General features: G+C 35.8%; 1 pseudogene; it reads right to left on the minus strand.

Moving 5' to 3' along the window:
- Window positions 1–5950: 5950 nt before the first annotated feature.
- On the minus strand, window positions 5951–6746 carry LOC149380924 (pathogenesis-related protein 1 pseudogene; annotated as a pseudogene).
- Between the last annotated feature and the right edge of the window lie 10210 nt (window positions 6747–16956).

Raw genomic sequence — 16956 nt, forward strand, 5'->3', positions numbered from 1 at the left:
ACATTGTGCTTGTGAGTGAAAGCATTCGCTTTATCCTCACTGAAGACGGACCTCATCTTCCTGCTCATGGTGCTTCCAAGAACTTGAGGGAGGACTATGACAAGTGGACTACTGCCAATAACAAGGCGGTGGCCTACATGCTCGCAAGCATATCTGATGCGTTGCGAACTAAGATGGAAGGGAAGGAGACCGCTGTGGAGATCCTTGACTCGTTGCAACAAATGTTTGGGATGCAAAGCGAGCAAGCCCGCATTGAGCTCACCCGTAAGTGCACTAGCACTAGGATGACTGCGGGAACTCCGGTGAGGGATCATGTCATGAAGATGACTAACTACTTCACCGAAGCTGAACTCCATGGGGCACAGATAGATGAGGTTACTCAGGTGAGAATAATCCTGAATTCCCTTTCGAGTGACTTCATACAGTTTACGTCCAACTACATCATGAACAAGTTGACGTATGGACTGTCTCAGCTGTTGAATGAACTACAGACTTTCGAGTCTATCACTCGACATGGGAAGAACAAAGGGTCAGCTCTCTTTGCTGACAAGAGTTCTTCGCCTAAAACCAAGAAGATGTTAACTTCTGGTGCTGAGTCATCTAAGGCACGTCCGAATACTTCAAAGGGGAAAGGTCCCGCTAAGAAGGAAAGGAAGAACTTCAAGAGAAGTGGAAAAGGAAAAGAAAATAAGCGTGAAAGCATTGGTAAATGCCACCACTGCAACACTGATGGCCATTGGAAGAGGCATTATCCTTTGTACTTGGCTGCGCTTGAGAAAAACAAGAAGAATGCTGGTATGGTACCTTAAAATTCATGATTAAAGATATCCTAAAAATGTTTTGAAGATAATTATTCATGAGCATACTTCTTTTCTTGTTGTAGAGCAGATCTGATGGAGCACACATGTGTAGACGAGCTTGCTGAGCAATGTCGGATTCAAGCCCGAATTGTAGAGAAGCTCATGCTCCGTTTGAAGATCTAATTTCCCGCTAGTTTTATTACTTTCATTTTTGGATTTATTTTTGAACATGGGATGTGTCATTTAATAATTCGAGGTTTTTTGGATTGTAGCCTTTATGGCTATTCCAGAAAGGATGAATCTTTCTTTCTTTATGTTTTATTACATTATTTATGAACACGAGGTTGTGTCTTTAAATATTTCCTTCTATTGAATGCCTTGATTGCTTTTATGATATTTGAATATGCATGAATGCTTATGTCCTTATGAAAAAGATATAGAATATGAAGGTAACGTTTTTCCGTTCATATGCTATATAGAAGCACAATAAATAAATATAAATATTTTCTAAGTTATTATCTCTGTTAGAATTTAATTAGCTTTTATTGCTTCATTAAATTCTTATGTTGAATATGTTTAAGAACTATTTAGAGCTTTGAAAACGTCTAAATAATTATTACCATTATTCGACAATGACTTGTGCAAATAATAAGTAATAAAGGAGACACAACTAAGAGTTAGTGTTGATAATGAATTAAATTAGTGGGAGCTTCCTTAATTGGAACCTAGTCACTAATATTCGTATTGATTGAGTGGGAGCATCCTTGAATGGAACCTAGTCACTCTAAATTTATTGATTGAGTGGGAGCATCCTTAATTGGAACCTAGCCAGTCTAAAATTCAATAATCGAGTAAGAGCATCCTTAGCTGGAACCTAGATACTCTTAATGGAAAGACATGATCTTGAGATATCACTCTCGATCATACTAACTTGTCTGAAAGTTATTAGCCCATATTTAATAGATCTACCTGTTAAGCTATTAGCTTAAAGGAATAGAGAGATCTATAAAAGGATTAATGAAATGGTTTAAGCTTTATAAGCTATAAGGTAAGGGATTGAGCCCTTAAGGAGAGACATTATCATCAATGATACTCTTCTTTCTGATACCACAAACCACTTCATTAGGGATCTTCAAAATTGAAGATAAACTGTCCTTTGAGGATGAAGTTCCAATAACATAAAGACATGGATCGAAGTAGTTATACTACTAAAACTTTTGAAAAATGAAAGGTGGATCCTAAGTAGTTAACAAACTAATCATGATTGTACATGGATGTTTGTTATAATCGATATTTTGAGAATGATCGATAAGTGAAGCTCCTAAACAAGTGTCATGAATAAAGTCATTACTATTATAGTTCTAGACCTCATCATGACACAAATAAATTGACTAAGCTAACTGTTTCTGAAATTAAATTTAGAAACGACATGCTCGTTCCATTATGTCTCAAACATACTTATTGATATAAGGTATGAGCTCAATGTTGAGGCTATCAACATTGTCTTTAAAAAAGACTAATAATTAGACCTTAGACAATGTCGTATTTCCGAGAATAACTACATGTGTTGTAAACACTGTAATTTCTGGAAATAGTGAGATACTTAGTTATTTAAATATAGTAAATCCTTAAAGTTCTGTGTATATATTGAATATGAACACGACAAACAAGGATGAACTATAAATAACCAAGTAATGGAAATAGGTCAATAAAGTTCTTATTTAAACACGTTCAATAAATCACACTATAGTAAGTGATGATGAGATCAAACCATGCAATGGTGCAACCTGTTTTGGCACCAAAGGGATGTACACCTTGATAGGGAGACTTGTTATCTTTAGATATAAAGTCTGGTGTATAATCTAAAGGTATGCGAAGTGTTAATTTGTTCTAAAGTAAATTTATTTACTATGGACAATTTGACTTGACCTTAAATGGTAAGTCAAAGATCACTTGCAAAAATGCATGAACTAGAATAATGGGACAAATGTCAGATCGACATAAATGATAGAGTATAGATAAAAAGGGAATCCATATGATGGGAATCTCAATCCTGGGTCAAGGTCTAAACCGTCTACAATGGTGGCAAAGAATTAAATTGGCGGAAGGAAACTTATCTTCTCTGGTCAAAGTGGGAGATTGTTGGGAATATTTCCCACTTGAAGATAATGAATAAATGATTACTAAATTCGATAATAAGATTACTCTATTAGCATTATATGATTAGTGGGTTGAGTTCTAAACAATTAGAATCAATAACAACTATCTTCCATAGCCTCCGTATCTAACTGAGTCACGTGCTGGGCACCTGAGTTCGGGCGGTGTGCTAAAACATGGTCGATGACTGATATACGCCTGGAAAGCTATATCTAAAGTCATATATGTGGAACACATAGGTGAAGGCTGATCACTATGTGGGAGCATTCTACACTTGTGGTAAGTGTACGACCTGGACAGGTCTTGATGTAGATGTGTCGTTTAAGGACCGTTACGACACACTAACCGAGGCCACTATGATGGTCACAGTGAGACTTGATCTAAATCCTGAAGTGATCATGGGCACTGGGTTATGTTACTGAGCTCTTTGACTCATTCACTAAAAGGCTATTCATGCTAATCACAGCTTATGTCTTGGGATTTTTCTCAGAGCATGATTCGAGTGGGAAGTGAACTTACAGATACGGAATCCACCCTTCCTGAAAGAAGGTTAATGTTCACTCACCAAAGGGTTGATTCCAGAAACGATAGATTGCTAGCACTTTCGAAGTAAGTAACGTTCGAAAGAATCTTTCGCTGGGGAAGCAACAATGCTTAGGGCTGATATGTATCAAGAAAAGTATAACGGAAAAATTAACTTCTCTTGATACGGGTTGAACCTGGAGGATCTTGATAATGAACTGACTATATCAGTGGACACTCGTCACGATGAGTAAATATAATTCTAGTATAAAGGAGAGTTCAGTCTTGGCTTACAAGGTGGAGTATTTGACAAAGATTAGACGAATCGATGGACAAAAGAGAAATGATTATTTCGTCTTCTTCATCGGATTTGTTAAGCTCCTATTACTAGGTCCATAGTCCCTGATTCGGCTCTGATAAAGGCGGATAAGAACTTTCGTATAATAATGTTTATCATTATTAATCTCACTTGCTGTAATTGTGATTGACAGCATTAATTCTGGAAAACGGGTATTCGCAGAATTAAATAAATATTTATGGTAGAATTGTTTATTTTGTGAAATCCCAATTTTTTTTAGCTTAATTAAAAAGCTAAAATTTTTGTGTTCGAGTTACGTTAGTTTTTTTTTTTTTTTTTTTTTTTTATAAAGTAGTAGTGAATGATTTATTTATGTGGTAGTTTTTGAAGTTGTATTTTTTTTTTTGTGTTCTTTAGAGTGTTTTTGAATTTAATATACTCTTTAGATTATAAAATAGGGATATAATATATATAAGTTATATATTATAAATAATTTATGTGTGTATAAATATACATACTTAACCTATCTTATATAAATATATATATATATATATATATATGTATATATATATATATATATTTATTATGATTTTAAAGTAAAGTTAATATATATAAGTTAATATATATAAGTTCATGTATGTACGTATAAGTTATATATATATATATGTATATATATATATATAGTAGGTTATATTATATAATATAATATTTTTCAAAAAAAAATTTAAATGTTAACGATTCAGCTTTTTGGGGTTAGCATATACATAACTGTATATATATTAATAATAGTAATAATAATAATAATTAATAATTTATGAATAAAAGTAGGATTAGGGTTTGGGCTTTTAGGGTTTATTTAAGCCATATTTAAAGATCACCTCCTCTTCTTTTAACGCTCTTTCTCTGCTCTATCTCCCTTATCTCTCTCTTGGTTTAGAAATTCGCAGCTCTTTTTAGGTATGCTTCCTTTTCTATCTGGTTCGGATTTCTTGAAAACGATTTCTTAAAACGCTTGTGGTGGTTTCAAAAACAAAAAACATTTTGCGTTGATCCTTTTTGGAAAAGTTAGGTTTATGTCTTTTCTATCTAAATCTTTAATCGAAAAATATTTTTATGAAATACAGAATATTTTATGATTATTTTCAAATCAGTGCACAGACCTGAAATCTATTCCCGATTTTCAGACTTTAAACGCTTACCGTGGATTCAACAAATTTGGTTTTGCGTTGATTATTTTTGGAAACGTTAGTTTTAAATGTCTTCTATCTAACCCTTTAATCGAAAAATATTTTTATAAAATACAGAATATTTTCTGATTATTTTCAAAACGGTGCGCAAACAGTTTTTGACAAAAATTTTAAAGTTAGATTTTAGCACTTCTTCTATTTTTAATAAATAGTTAAAAAATTATTTTGGCCATGATGCCTTTACAAGAAGTGATCCAAATTATGTTTCATACGTACTGGAATTTTTACAGAAGTTTTCTCAGAGTTTTAATTTTTCGCCGAAACCCTAATAGCCAAGGGTATTTTCGTAATTTCACTTTGAATGTCGTTTCTGAAAATCTAAGGGTAGCGGCCACGTCATCCAAGTCTCAGCAGACAGATTCTTCTTCCACTTCGACGTCCTTATTATCATACACACAAAATTAACAAATAATTAAATTAAAGAGAAATAAATCAAACATAGTCCGAAAGATCAACACTCTAGACTTTGCATGTTACAATATTCTATTATTTTAATAGATGATAAACATTAACTAAATGTGGTTTTATTTCACAAATAGTTGTCTACAATTCATAAATATAATGTGTGTGTGGCAACGCCGATTAGGTTGGGTCTATGAAAGAAGTTGCATGCTTTAAGAAACTCATTTTCAAGCGTTGCAATTATGATAATGTTTATGAGCATCATGGTTCCAAGTTCCAACTTCCATGACTATCTCATGACTTTGTAAACTTTATCAAGCCCTTTTTTTTTTATGATATGATATCATTTTAGTTATATCATATAATGAAGATGTTATATCTGATTGAGAAGAGTACCTCGCTAAAATATATAAATCTTATGAGACGTCTTTATTTATCTTTCTTATTTGAGACAAATTAACTCTCCACATAGTAATCTATTAATTTTAATGAACAAAGGAAAGAAAGAGTAACTCGCAACATCGTCTAATAAAGAACCGTAATTCTCTATAATAAAGCCGTACAATACGTGTAAACATAGCGCGATCAAGCCAAACAACATGAAGCATCTTTATTTACTCATCTTTATAGGTAGATGAAAAGCTTGCATACTTGCTTGCAAGGAAAATACATGGCACACGACACACAGACAACAGATGCAGTAAAGGTTTTAGTAATGGAGAGTTCTAGATGGTGGCGGCGACAGCTGGCTCTCCAAAAGGCCACTCGCCTCGGAAGTTGCCCGGAGGATCGTAGCTGCAGATAATGAAGGTTCCCCTGGAGTTGCACCGCACCTTAGCGCAGCCCAAGCGAGTGGAGTCGCGCCACACGACTTGCGTGTAGTGCAAGCAAGCCCATTGGTTTCTCCCGAGGCACGTGTTGGAATTGTAGTCGTAGATGGATTTCTCGGACACCCACATGGCCACCGCGGAAGTCCCCGAAAGGTCCCCGGTGCTCTTCGCGATGTTCTCCCCGAACGGCCCCTGGGAGTGGATCAGAGCGCAGTCGCGGCTGCGAATGTTGGCGTACTTTCTCGCGTAAGCCGCCACGTTCTCGTCCCACCTCATCGGGCCCACGCCGACCTCGGCCCGGGCCCTGTTGTGGGCCGCCAGGAAGTCCCCTGGGGAGTCCTGCGCTTCACTCGCCCCCATTAGGAAGCTCATCATCATCATCATCGCCATTGCAATCGGAAATCTACTCTTCCCGGTCATTTCTTCGAAAAGCTTTTTGTTCTTAATTTATTGAAACTGTGATGTTTGTTCTCGGCGGAGGTTTAATTTATAGTACTAGCCAGCGAGGGCTTTGTGGTTCGTTAAGATTGGCATTTCATCGTTTAATATATCCTAATATAACCCCGAGACGCCACCTTAATGACGTTTAATTAGAAGTTGGTGGTGATGTAATTTGGATATGTTGGCAGAATAGCAACTCGCATAAAACTAAAGCTTTTTAACTCTAATAGACTTCGGATACTTTAATTTTTATTTACTTAGTTGTTTGAATTGATCCTTAAAGTTGAACTATCATTTTAGTATTTTTTTTTATGTAAAAAAATAAAAAATAAAAAATAAAACGTGTTCTGCTATGTGCTATTATGTTGCCACTCTTTAATTCGGGCTACTTATTTCAGAAGACTTGAACGATGGCTGTTCGTACGCACTATAGATTTAAAATACATATGTACTTATTTTTATTTTATATTTCCTGTCTCAAATATGCTTGGTATTTAAAAAAGAATCAACTCCTGCCGGCTAGATTTAAAATGTATACAATACAAGGGTTTTTGTTTAATATTTTTTATTTTTATTTTCAAGTTAGAATATGTTTTTGAAGCTGCTATGAAATATTATTGGCGTTTTTGTAAGAAATAGTCAATCTTACGTAAGAAATGTAAAGAAGGATGATCCAACACAGAACAATCTAATTGGAGGAATAACTAAAAGGTAGTTGTAGATATATGGAGGAATTCAAAGGATAAATTTGAAGGAATGAACGTTAATTAATAAGCTGAAGAAATAACGTTGTCCAAAACATGGTGTAAGATTATTCATCACCACTAAACAATTTTATCAAATATGCTTCGATAATGTTCACAATTTAATGAACATATTCCACATTATAGTTCACAATACACAGTGACTGACAGATCTAGACTTCAATTTTAGCAACACAAAACCATATCATAGCTAGTTAGTTTATATTTTTATAAATAATATATAAAAAAAATAATGAAATATAGTATATGTGATTTTAAAATGAATAATTCATAGATTAAAGGTGTAATTTTTTTAGTTAAATTTGATTGAAAATAAATAAATTAAATTTCAATTTTAAATATAAAAACATTATGAACCGAATAAACAATATGACCTATTTATATTAATTACTCGAAGATTAAAAAATTGGAAATATAGCTAAATATATTAAAATCTATTTTTTAAATTTTCAAACACAAACTATATTTATTTATTCAAGTACATAAAATAATAATATAAAATGTTCAGAATTTAAATATACCGATTTAGATCTTAGTTTCTTGAGTTTTATTTCATATTATAATTTATTTTAAAATTTATAGTATGAACTAATTCTTCTATTAAAATACATATATAAAATACAAATACAGAAATTTTATAATGTAGTTTAAGGAGTTATATCTGTAATTAAATTTTAGTTAAAAGCCAAGCATAATATGTATAATTAAATCATGTTTAGTTATTTTTACATTTGTATAATAAAAAGTATATAAGTTTTATAATTTTAAATTGACTATAAAAAAGAAGAAATTATGTATCAACTAGTAAAATAGCTACCTTCTGATAAAATTATAGCCAAAGTATATAAATAATTAAAGAAATAGCCCAACGTGTATCTATGTCTCCTTTATATGATGCAGACGTCATGTTTTAATCTTAGCTACTTGTTGATGTCGTTTTCGAGTCACAACAATTACGATTAAAACAAAACTTAAATAAATATATGTGTTTGCTTCGATTATAAGAAACAAGTTGTTGATGTCGATTTTCACAACGATCAACAATCAAAAATAAATAAAAGAATTGTTATGATATTATATTTAAATGGGTTTCGAAGGACGTCGTATAAGAAGCAGTAATAAGGCAGAAATTATAATAATATGGGAATATAGATTTAATTCTATTAATCTCGAAATGAGTTACAAGAGGGGCGAGGTGACGGAGACTGAGAAATGAATACAAAATAGAAATAATTGAAAACGGAGACTGAGAATTTGCGTGTGCGAAAATCGTCGTCCTCTCTTCTATTTATAGGTGAGATGGAACCTTCTGGCCGAAGACGTGTTTGTCGATCCACACTCCTCGTCGAGGTTGAAGTCGTTTAAGGTCCGGTCTTCGCGGCGTAGTCTACTCTTTGACCGATCGATCCTTCCAGGGAGACATGGTCGAGCTGGAGTCCATCGAGCCGGGAAATGTTGCTGCATTTGGGCCAAACTGTCGAGAGCGAGCTAGGCCCATAATTGATCTTGTGGACCGGTCTTCACCTGGATCATGTGCTTTAGTCGGGCGAAAGCCCATTAGATATTTGAATTTTTATATGCCCACAATTAGCCCCCAAATATTTTGAAAACATTTCGAATATTTTGAAAATATTTAGCGCGGAGAATTCAAACTATTTCGAGTGAAAAAAGGGGGGAGATCAAATTTTCGGGACCACGTGGTGTCGCATGAGAGCGCGTCTTCTCCACACGTGGCGTGACGTAACCGTATTTTTGCGGGTCGAAGTCGAAGAGTCGGGGAATCTGTTATTTTTGCAGATATCGAGGGAAATATTTCGGATTTGATTCGATTTGTCTTCCGAAATCATTAGATTTCTTCGGGATTTGGTTAGTAATGAAACATATAAATAAGCGACCCAAGAGTCGCTTCTTCTCATTTATATTCTCATCACCCGTGGTTTAAAAGGGTAATTCTTCCTCTCTTTCTAACTTCTCGCTTTCTTTTTCCGTTCGAGTTCTCTCTCTAAATTCTTTAAGCTTTCTTGCATTTCGGCTATTATCGATTTTTAGTTCGGCTAGCGAACTCAAACGAATTCATAGGTTTAAATACTTCGTCTGTAGAACAACTTAGAACTAGATGTCAAGCTCAGGACTTCGTCCATCAGGTTCTCAATCTCTTGGGAATGAGGATATCTTATTACCCTCTGTTGTGACTTCGACCGACCTTAGGAGGATTCGTGAAAAATACCAGATTCCCCCAGAAATTAATATCCTTCTTCCTCCTCCTGGGGCCACAGCCGATACCATAGTGGAGGGTTTCTGTTGTGTATACGAGATCTGGCTAGAGAAATGTGGGCTAAGATTTCCCATCCACCCTCTTCTATTCGACTTTGCCCAGACCTTAGGGCTGACCCTTCCTCAGATGTGTCCAAACTTCGTTAGGATGGTGATGGGTCTTATAGTCGTAGCCTACGAAGAGAAAGTCAAACTCACATTGATGGATTTAGTCCGTTTATGTGTTGTTAAGGCGAATTCGAAACACGATCCGAAGTGTTTCTACCTTTCGAAAGCCGCAAGCAAGGGTGTGATCTCGGGTCTACCCTCGAAGGAAAAATTTTGGGGGAGGCGATACTTTTACTTCGGCGTGAACGAGCATTCACTCGGGGATCGAGCTCATTCTTTCTCGTCAAAATGGGTGAGCTCGCCGAGTATGCACAAGAATTTAGTTCGCCCGAATTTATATTCTACACAATATCTAAATTTTCTCTCTTTTTTTGTAGAAAAAATCAAAGCGCCATCCCAAGGAGTGGAGTTCGCCGAGAAGTTGACATTACTGCAATTGGGCGAAACAGAGTGGTCGAGCTTCTTGTTAGGAATTCTTGCTCACGAGAAGATACTTATGTAAATTCTCGTTGAAATTATTAATAAAATAAAGTTTGACATTTATTATCTATTTGAATTGAAAGCGTTATTTCTTATTTAATGAGATTTATTAAACATTCATTATTTCATAGCCTTCGTATCTAACTGAGTCACGTGCTGGGCACCTGAGTTCGGGCGGTGTGCTAAAACATGGTCGATGACTGATATACGCCTGGAAAACTATATCTAAAGTCATATATGTGGAACACATAGGCGAAGGCTGATCACTATGTGGGAGCATTCTACACTTGTGGTAAGTGTACGACCTGGACAGGTCTTGTTGTAGATGTGTCGTTTAAGGACCGTTACGACACACTAACCGAGGCCACTATGATGGTCACAGTGAGACTTGATCTAAATCCTGAAGTGATCATGGACACTGGGTTATGTTACTGAGCTCTTTGACTCATTCGCTAAAAGGCTATTCATGCTAATCACAGCTTATGTCTTGGGAGTTTTCTCAGAGCATAATTCGAGTGGGAAATGATTTACAGATACGGAATCCAGCCATCCTGAAAGAAGGTTAATGTTCTCTCACCTAAGGGTTGATTCCAGAACCGATAGATTGCGCGCACTTTCAAAGTAAGTAACGTTCGAAAGAATCTTTCGCTGGGGAAGCAACAATGCTTAGGGCTGATATGTATCAAGAGAAGTATAACGGAAAAATTGACTTCTCTTGACACGGGTTGAACCTGGAGGATCTTGATCACGAACTGACTATATCAGTGGACACTCGTCACGATGAGTAAATATAATTCTAGTATAAAGGAGAGTTCAGTCTTGGCTTACAAGGTGGAGTATTTGACCAAGATTAGACGAATCGATGGACAAAAGAGAAAGGACTATTTCGTCTTTTTCATCGGATTTGTTAAGCTCCTATTACTAGGTCCATAGTCCCCGATTCGGCTCTGATAAAGGCGGATAAGAACTTTCGTATAATAATGTTTATCATTATTAATCTCACTTGCTGTAATTGTGATTGACAGCATTAATTCTGGAAAACGGGTATTCGCAGAATTAAATAAATATTTATGGTAGAATTGTTTATTTATTGTTTGATCAAGTAAATAAACAATTATTAATTATTTGTTTATTGTTGGACTAAGTAAATAAATTATTAATTGAGTTTTAAGTAATTGGGCCTTGCACACATGAAAAAATCGAATTGGGAATTTCGGCATAAGGACTTGCGCAAATCCCCTTGGCCGTGTGCCTCCAAATCCGATTTTTTCAATATTGGTATTTACCAATATTTTCTCTTTAGTTGTTTAAATAAAGGAGAGAGAAAAATATAAGATATTTTCCTATATTTTCTCCTTATTTAAAGGAAAGTATTTAGGAGAATATTCAGGAGAATAATATATTCTCCTTTATTATCTCACTGAATAAATTATTCTCTATTTAAATAAAAGAATAATATCTCATAGATATTGATCTGATGGATGAGAGAAAAAGTAGGATTCACTAGATGAGATCCAATGGCCTAGATTTAATCCACTAGTGTGAACACAATAAAATGAAATAAAATATTCTGGAAGATTCCATGAAATCCACTAGTCAGAAATCGAGTCTCTGAGGGGGATGCTCCCGGAGAGAGGAAGAAGAAGAAGAGGAAAGAGCCGGCTCCCGAACTTGTCGGCCGGGACGGGGAAGAGCCCACCCCCGAGGCTCCTGTGACCTCGGTGACTCGGGGAGACAAAGGCAAAGCCACAGTTGAAGGAAGCAAATCTTCCTCGAAGTCGTGGTCCGGGGGCCGTTATGACTCCGCCCCATCTGCTTCCCGGAAAAAGAAACACGTCATCAATTTTCATTATACGCGGGATCACCTGCTGTGTGACGATATTTACTCCTCGGCGGGGTTTCTTCGCCAAGTGACGTGTTCTGGGATGGAGCTCCCGAAGGTCCCTGAGCTCGCCGAGGTGGACTGGTACAGGATGATGGCATCAGCCATAACTGGGGTGAATTTTCTTTTTTTATATAGCCGACCTGTTATACTTGTGAATGGTTGTTCTTTCATGGTCGAACTAACGAGAGTTGTTCTGTCATGGTTGTAAAAGATAAACGTAATTTGGTGATATTTGTAATATAACATTTTTTAAGAGAGGTATATGTCATTTATATTAAACTGAAGGAATATGTCTGTTATTTCTATAAATCAAAAAGATAAATTTCGCATTTCGATTAAGCACAAGAGATACAATTGATAATTTCCCTTTTCCTTTTTTTTAACAGAGAAATCGCACCTTCTAGATAAATTACATTAACTATGCAATACAAACTATTTTAGGTTATCATGTTTTAATTTTTCAACTACCCGTTTCTTCTAAATTAATTACGATTTATGACTACCAACATATTTTCTTCTAAACAATTCTTACGACTCGTGGCCAAATTTTAGTAATAAGTATCTGTTTTAAGTAATTTAGAACAAAAATCTAAAAATTGGAAAAACAATGTTTGAAATCACTATAAAATTATTTATGTTGTCGCTGAAAATTCAACACAGTTAAAGACTTTGGGCGTATCGACCCAAGGCGAGACTAAGTGGCCACGTCCGAGTCAGGTGTATGGAACTCGAAAGTCTCGAGTATCGCTCATCTAGCTCAAAAACGTTTTTCATTTATCGTGGAGATCCGAGAATAAAAAAAAAAGAAGAAAATAAGCACGAATGGCGCATAGGTGGTGCCCCTGGCGCGTGCTCCGACGCTCAATATTAATCTATTGATATGAGTGACGTGGAGGACCATTAGCCTTTTTAGAATACTTGATATTTGTGAGAGATTTAGAGTGATTCAAGACTCTAGAATCGAGTACAGAGAGTTTAGAACTGATTATATATTTCCCTTGGTTGATGGGTCTAGTTACATTGAAGAGAGGGCTGAAAAGTGCCCAAAACATCAGAAGGACTGAAGGCAAGGCGTGCTCGAGGCCTCACGCGCACGATGAACATAGGCGCCCGCATTCGTCTACGCGTCGCGAGCAGTAGCCTGCGCGGCAGCTGTGTGCTCACGCGTTACTCTTTTCTTTTGGCTTTCTCACATTTGTGTGTCCGAATTGGGCTTCTTTTGTGTTTGGGTATCATTTATGCTTTGACATGAAATTTCTTACAAGTCACAAAAATTTTAATATTTTTGAAAACGATCGACGAAAAATTCTAACGTCTTTTCAAATTTTATTAAATCATCATAAATGGATACTAAGTCCATCTAATATATATATATATATATATATATATATATATATATATACACGTTATATAAATGTTTTAAAATCTGACTATTTATATAAAAAGACAGGATTTAAAAATGAGGAAATATAATGGGATAGCCACTTTTTCAAACATTTTCAATAAATAGCCAACGTATGCCCAATACGACATTTATGGTGATGTTGTGTTTCTTTTTGTGGGTGTTCTCAAATTGTGTATCATATATATTTTTAAATTGCACGGTGCAATTTCATTTGAAATAATGTAAAAATACTCACATACATAAGTGAATAATATCTTAATATAAGACACAACACATACCCAAATCATATTGAATATAGCAACAAGTATCGGACTTTGTTATCTTGTGTATTTTAGACATAATGAAGTAAAGAAAACCGCAGACTACTGCCATGAAGAACATGTTTCTTCAAAATTTATAGATAAAACTCTAATGGCATTCCTTTAACAGGATAGTGAAAGAAGTCTAAGTAAATTCAATACAAAACAAAATATCCAGTATAAAACGACCAAATAAAATTAAAAAAAAAAAAGTAATTAGCCAATTAAAATGTTTGAGATTGATATATAGTCAATATTTCGTAAACTTTAGATAAATAGTTATAAAGATGACGTGACATTCCTGGTTCGCCCTTTCATTGAAATAAAATAGTGGGGTCTACGTCCATTTATACATGTAAATACATGAACGTGGCTATAAATATGACTATATATCTAATGAACCCTAAAAACAAATAGATGAGAATGAGTGTTTTAACTTTTATTTTGTTGTTATGATAGTGGTTTATATTTAGCTGCTATATAATTATGGGTAATATTACTATAGAAAGTATTTTAGAAGTTACTGAAATTCTATTTAATCAGAATGTTGTACACAACGTAGAGATAATTTGTTCTGATGCAGTAGATGAAATATATAAAATCAGTGCGAAAAGTAAATGACACAAACAATTATAACACAATTCGGTGCAATGTCACCTAGTTTGAGGGACAATTTTCCAAGTGAAATTAAAAATATCACCAGATGAAAAGTAGTCAATAGTACACAATTGTGTTATATGAACGATCCTCGTGCTCAATCACGAAATCACAAAATCCACATCTAACGCCCAATGAATCTGAAAATAGTTTTAGACCACACACACCACACAAATAGTTTATCAATCCGCCGATCGTGCACGTCTAGGAATCATATGATTGTGTGAATGTAAGCGCTAAAACTACTAAGGGAAAAATATTTCCTTTATATAGTAGTCAACACCTCTGGAAGTCGAAATAGAGTTTTCCATTCACGCGGATAAAATATATGTAGAAGGTCTTCCGCGATTATTTTTGGCGAAACAAGAAACCTGCCAGAAATATAATTATGCGCACAGTGGTCAATATGCCTTAATATATTCTGGGGCATGTTGCAAGACATCTTGCCGAACAAATTTGTACAAAGGTGATAGGAGATACCAAGCAAGAGTCTGATGGCTTCAAGTCTCGCAACAGGGGCAAAGGTTTCATCAAAGTCCACACCTTCCACCTGCGTATAACCCTGCGCCACAAGTCTAGCTTTGTTTCGAGTTATATTGCCATGCTCATCAGATTTATTTTTAAATATCCACTTAGTTCCAATGACATTAACATTGTCAGGTTTAGGAACTAACTCCCAGACTTCATTTCTTTCAAACTGAACAAGTTCCTCTTGCATAGCATTAATCCAGTATTCATCATCAACAGCCTCATTCACATTCTTAGGTTCAATCTTAGAGACAAAGTAAAGATTACCAATCATCTCTCGACTGTTTACAGGAGGTTTTGGGCGAGTCCTCATTCCTTCACTAATTTCGCCAATCACCTCATGAGCAGGATTATTTTTCTGAATTCTTCTGGAAGGGATTCTTCGTTCAGGCACAGGAAGAGACTCCTCATCCGAAACAATTTCATTCACTTTGTCATTAGCATCAGTCCTGACATTAGGGCTCCCAGAGGAGATGTTGTCCAAAGAGTTCTCAGCATCTGTCCTGACATATGTGTTACTAGGAAAAACTTCATCTTCATCATTAGTACTGTTAGAAACAACTTGATCATCATTAACCACCACATTTATGGATTCCATCATAGACTTAGTGCGTTTGTTAAAGACACGATAGGCCCGACTATTTCTAGAGTACCCAAGAAAGATACCTTCATCACTTTTAGGATCAAATTTGCGTCGAGGATCCCTGTCAGCAAGGATATAACAAACAGAACCAAAGACATGAAAGTATTTCACATTGGGCTTTCTCCCCCTCCATATTTCATAGTGAGTGATAACAGTACCTGGGCGAATAGTAACTCTATTATGAATATGGCAAGCGGTATTGAGAGCTTCGGCCCAAAAGTGAGCTGGAATGTCTTTGGCCAACATCATCACTCTAGCCATTTCTTGAAGGGTTCGATTTTTCCTTTCTACAATCCCATTTTGTTGTGGTGTGATGGGAGCAGAGAATTCATGGGCTATTCCTTTTGCAGTACAAAACTTAGTAAAGCTCATATTCTCAAATTCCCTCCCATGATCACTCCGTATTCTGATCACTTTGCCAATGCTTTCTCCCTTTTCTCTCTAAACTTTCTTGCATAAAGCTTCAAAAACAGCAAAAGTGTTAGATTTCTCACGGATAAATCAACCCAAGCATACCTGGAGTAGTCAACCACACACACAAACACGTATCTCTTCCCTCCAAGACTCTCAACCTGCATCGATCCCATCAGATCCATGTGAAGAAGTTCCAGAACACGTGAGGTGGTAAAATGTTGCACCATCTCGTGTGACTTCTTGACTTGTTTTCCAATCTGGCACTCACCACAGATTCTTCCTTCAACAATCTTTAGATCGGGGACACCGACAATGGCCTTCTCAGAAATAATTTTCTGCATGCTCCTAAGATTCAAGTGACCAAGCTTTTGATGCCACAGCTTGGCTTCGTCAACCTTGGTCATAAGGCAGTTGTTGGCCTGAGCGTTTGGGGCGGGAGTCCACATCTAGCAGTTGTCACGAGATCTAGTTCCTTTCATAAGTTCATCTTGTTTCTCATTTATCACCACACACTTATCACGAGTAAAATTGACACGTAAATTCAGATCACAGAGCTGACTAATACTGATAAGATTAGCAGTAAGACCTTCCACCAATAAAGCCTCAGTCAAACAAGACATACCAGGATAATTTAGCTGACCTTTACCAATAATCTTGGCTTTCACTCCATCGCCGAAGGTAACATGATAGTTAGAGTAAGGTTTTACGTTGGTCAGGAAGGTATGATCACCTGTCATGTGGCGAGATAAACCACTATCGAAGTACCAGTCGCTACCGGTGGACGCACTCAGAGATGTGTACG

This window comes from Urtica dioica, chromosome 11 (genome assembly GCF_054948205.1).
Source record: "Urtica dioica subsp. dioica isolate 48M chromosome 11, U.dioica_male_clone48M_v1_H2, whole genome shotgun sequence".
Classification (NCBI taxonomy): Eukaryota; Viridiplantae; Streptophyta; class Magnoliopsida; order Rosales; family Urticaceae; genus Urtica; species Urtica dioica.